The sequence below is a fragment of the Nannospalax galili genome, unplaced genomic scaffold, assembly GCF_000622305.1.
Source record: "Nannospalax galili isolate Female #2095 unplaced genomic scaffold, S.galili_v1.0 scaffold213, whole genome shotgun sequence".
NCBI lineage: Eukaryota > Metazoa > Chordata > Mammalia > Rodentia > Spalacidae > Nannospalax > Nannospalax galili.
Genome location: NW_008335195.1, coordinates 2,735,780 through 2,739,524, shown reverse-complemented (window position 1 = coordinate 2,739,524; position 3,745 = coordinate 2,735,780).

The following is a 3,745-nucleotide window of genomic DNA, read 5'->3' as shown; positions in this document are numbered from 1 at the left end:
AGAATTTTTGCATCTCTGTACATTAAGGATATGGGTCTATAGTTTTCTCTTTTGGTTGTGTATTTTCCCGTTTTGGGTAGTAGAGTGATGCTGGCTTCATAGAAGGAATTTGGGACTTCTTCCTCTGTTTCTGTCATTTTGAATGATTTAAGTAGTATTGGTTGTAGAAATTCTCTAAATGTCTGATAGAATTCTGCTGTAAATCCATCTGGTCCTGGGCTGTTTTTAGTTGGGAAGTCTTGTACTACTGTTTCAACTTCTTTTTGTGTTATGGGTCTGTTTAAGCTGTTAATCTCTTCTTGGTTTAGTTTTGGAGGTTCCCATGCCTTTAGATATGCATCCATTTCTTTTAGGTTTTCAAATTTAGTAGCATATAGGTTTTTAAAGTATTCCCTTATAATTTTCTGTATCTTTCTGGTGGCTTTTGTGATGTTTACCCCCTTTTATCTCTGATTTCATTGATTTGGAAGTGCTCTTTCTTTCTTTTGGTTAACTGAGCTAGCAGTCTGTCAGTCTTGTTTAAAGAATCAGCTCGTGGATTCATTGATTCTTTGTATTGTTTTCTTTTTTTGATTTCATTAATTTCTTCCCAGAGTTGTGTTATTTCTTCTTGTCTGCTTGGTTTGGGTTTCATTTGTTTTTGCTTTTCAAGTGTGTTGAGTTGCAATGTTAAGTCATTTGTTTGTGTTCTTTCCAATTTTTTGATGTAGGTACTTAGAGATATAAACTTCCTCTAAGGACTGCTTTCAGTGTGTCCCAGAGGTTTTGTTGTGTTGTATTGTCCTTTTCATTTAATCCAGGAATACTTTTATTTCTTTCTTAATTTCTCTTTTGACCCATTCATCATTCAGGAGTGTGTTGTTTAATCTATATGTGTTCATGTGGTGATTAGGGCTTCATTGGTTGTTGATTGTAAGCTTTATTGCATTGTGGTATGATAGAATGTATTGAATTATTTCAATCTTTTTGTGTTTGTTCAGGTTTGTTTTATGCCCCAGGATATGATCAGTTTTGGTGCTGGGATTAAAGGCGTGCACCACCACGCCCAGCATTTCCAGTATTTTTTTAATGAATCTTGCATAATTTTGTCCATTAGGTTTTTTGGGTATTTTTCATTTGTTTGTTTGTTTATTTTTTTGTCTTTTTGAGACAGGCTCTCCCTATAGCCCCAGCTGGCCTGGAGCTCACTATGTAGACCAGGCTGGCCTGAACTCATAAAGGTCTGCTTGCCTCTGCCTCCCGAGTGCTGGGATTAAAGATGTGTGCTACCATGCCTGGCTAATCTGGGTCTTAAAGTCCTGTAGTATTATTTTTATGAAGTTGAGTGCACCAGAGTTTGGTGAATATATGTTCATTATTGTAATATCTTCTTGATTTATTGTTTCTTTGATCAGAATCAAGTGGCCCTCTTTATCCCTTCTGATTAGTTTTAGTTGAAAGTCTATTTTGTCAGATATTAGAACTGCAACGCCTGCTTTTTTTTTAGTACCATTAAATTGGTATATTTTTTTCCATCCTTTCACTTAACATAGTGTCTGTCCTTGAAAGTGAGATGAGTTTCTTGCAGACAACAAAAAGATGGGTTTTGTTTCTTAATCCATTCACCTAGTCTGTATCTTTTGACTGGGGAGTTCAGTCCATTAATATTTAAAGTTATTAATGAAAGATGAGTATTGAATCCTGTCATTTTTATTTCTGCTTACATTCTTGATATAGCTGTACTTTTCTACAGTTATACCTTCATTGAATTTCTTTCTGCAATCCCTTGGGTATAGTCATTCCTTTCTTCAGCTCTTTGTATTGCTTCCAGAACTCTCTGAAGGGCTGGTTTTGTGGACATGAATTCCTTCAGCCTATTTATGTCATGGAAGATTTTTCTTTCCCCTTCGACTATAATTGACATTTTGTTTGAGTATAGTAATCTGGGTTGCCATCTGTGGTCATTTAAACTGGGAATACTTTGGTCCAGGCTCTTCTGGCTTTCATAGTTTGCACTGAAAAGTCAGCTGTAATCCTAATGGATTTTCCTTTATATGTGACTTGTTGTTTCTCTTTTGCAGCTTTCAGTATTATCTCTTTGTTTTGTACGTTTAGTGTTTTTACTATGATGTGCCATAGAGAGTTTCTTTTCTGGTCCTGTCTGTTTGGTGTTTTATATGGTTCTTGTATTTGTATGGGTATGTCTTTAATTTTGGGAAATTTTCTTCGATGATTCTGTTGAAGATCTGGTCCATGCCATTATCTTGGGATTCTTCTCCTTCCTGTATGCCTATGATTCATAAGTTTGGTCTTTTTATGGTGTCACACAATTCCTGCATATTCCATTCTTGTGATTTCTTAAATTTTTCATAATCTTTGCTTGAGTGGTCTAGTTTGTCCACTTTATCTTCCAGTCTTGATACTCTGTTTTCCATTTCGTTTATCCTATTGGTGAGGCTTTGTCCTGTTGTTTCTAATTGGCTTACTGTGTTTCACTTCCTTCTTCATTTCAGCCTGAGTATTCTTCAATATTTCTCTTTTCTGAATTCATTTAGTAGTTTATCCCTATCTTCCTTCAGTTTTGTGTTTTTTAAATTCACTGAATTCTTTTATCATGTTTATAATTGTTTTTTTGAGTTCCATGTCCTGCATTATCTCTAGGGGATTCTCATTGTACTCCTCTAGAGGATTATTGGTATTTGGTGGGGATACGTTATCTTGGTTTTTCATGTTATTATTTTTCCTCTGTGATTTTGACATGTGAATTTCTTTTGTAGTTTCTGATTCTTGTGTGAGACTCAAGCCTTCAAGTTTAGGTCTGCTTCTTTTTGTGAACTTTATGTGTCTTTGTGGTTTACTTTTTGGGCATGAAAAGCTAGTTCCTCTAAGCTTCCGGTTCTCTCTTTTTATATTGGAGTGGCAGGACTGCTTTTGTCTTCAGGAGTTCCCACAGAGGCCCAAGTCAGATGAGGATCAGATGCTCTCAGGCTTTCTCCTAAGGTCTGGATCCCTCCAGGAAAGATGTTTTCCTCAGGAATTTTGGGGTTGGACTGGCCTGGGAGCTGGACCCAGGAAAGATGCTGGTCTAGGGCAGCTGGTGGCTGTGCCACCCAGAGATGCACAGGAAGATGGGGGCAGAAAGTGGCCTGAAGGGCTCATGGGGACTGCACTGAGGAGCTGGGTTGGTCTGGATGCAAAGGATCAAGAAGAGGAAAGGTCAGCCCTGACCTCCAGGAAAGAGGCTTGTGTGTCGTGCAGGCCCAGTGAAGAAGAGGGAGGTGAGGGCAGGGCCAAGACCAGAGTGCTCCTGGGGACCTGAGAAGGAACTGGGCTGGTCTTGATGCAAAGGATCAGGAAGCAATGGTAGTTCCCCTTGTGTCTGGGGCCCCAAGACAAGGAATGGAACAGAACCCAGGCTAGGAGGAGAGGTGGGTGGGGGAGATGGGAGGGAGAATGAGGCTGCGGGAGTCAAGGTGTGGAGGGCTCAATCAACTTACCAGAGAGAGCCCTGCAGGTTGTGCTGGCCCAGGGAAGCAGAGAAGGATATGTTCTTTATTAGTTTTCAGGGTTGGGTCAAAGTGAAAGTAAATTACAAGAGGATATACACAGAGCTGGGTGTGGTGGCACACACCTTTAATCCCAGCACCTGGGAGGTAGAAGCAGACAGATCTCTGTGAGTTCAAGGCCAGCCTGGTCTACATGGTGAGTTCCAGGCCAGATGGGGTTGCAGAGAAACCCTGTCTCAAGAAAGACGGGGACAAAAAAA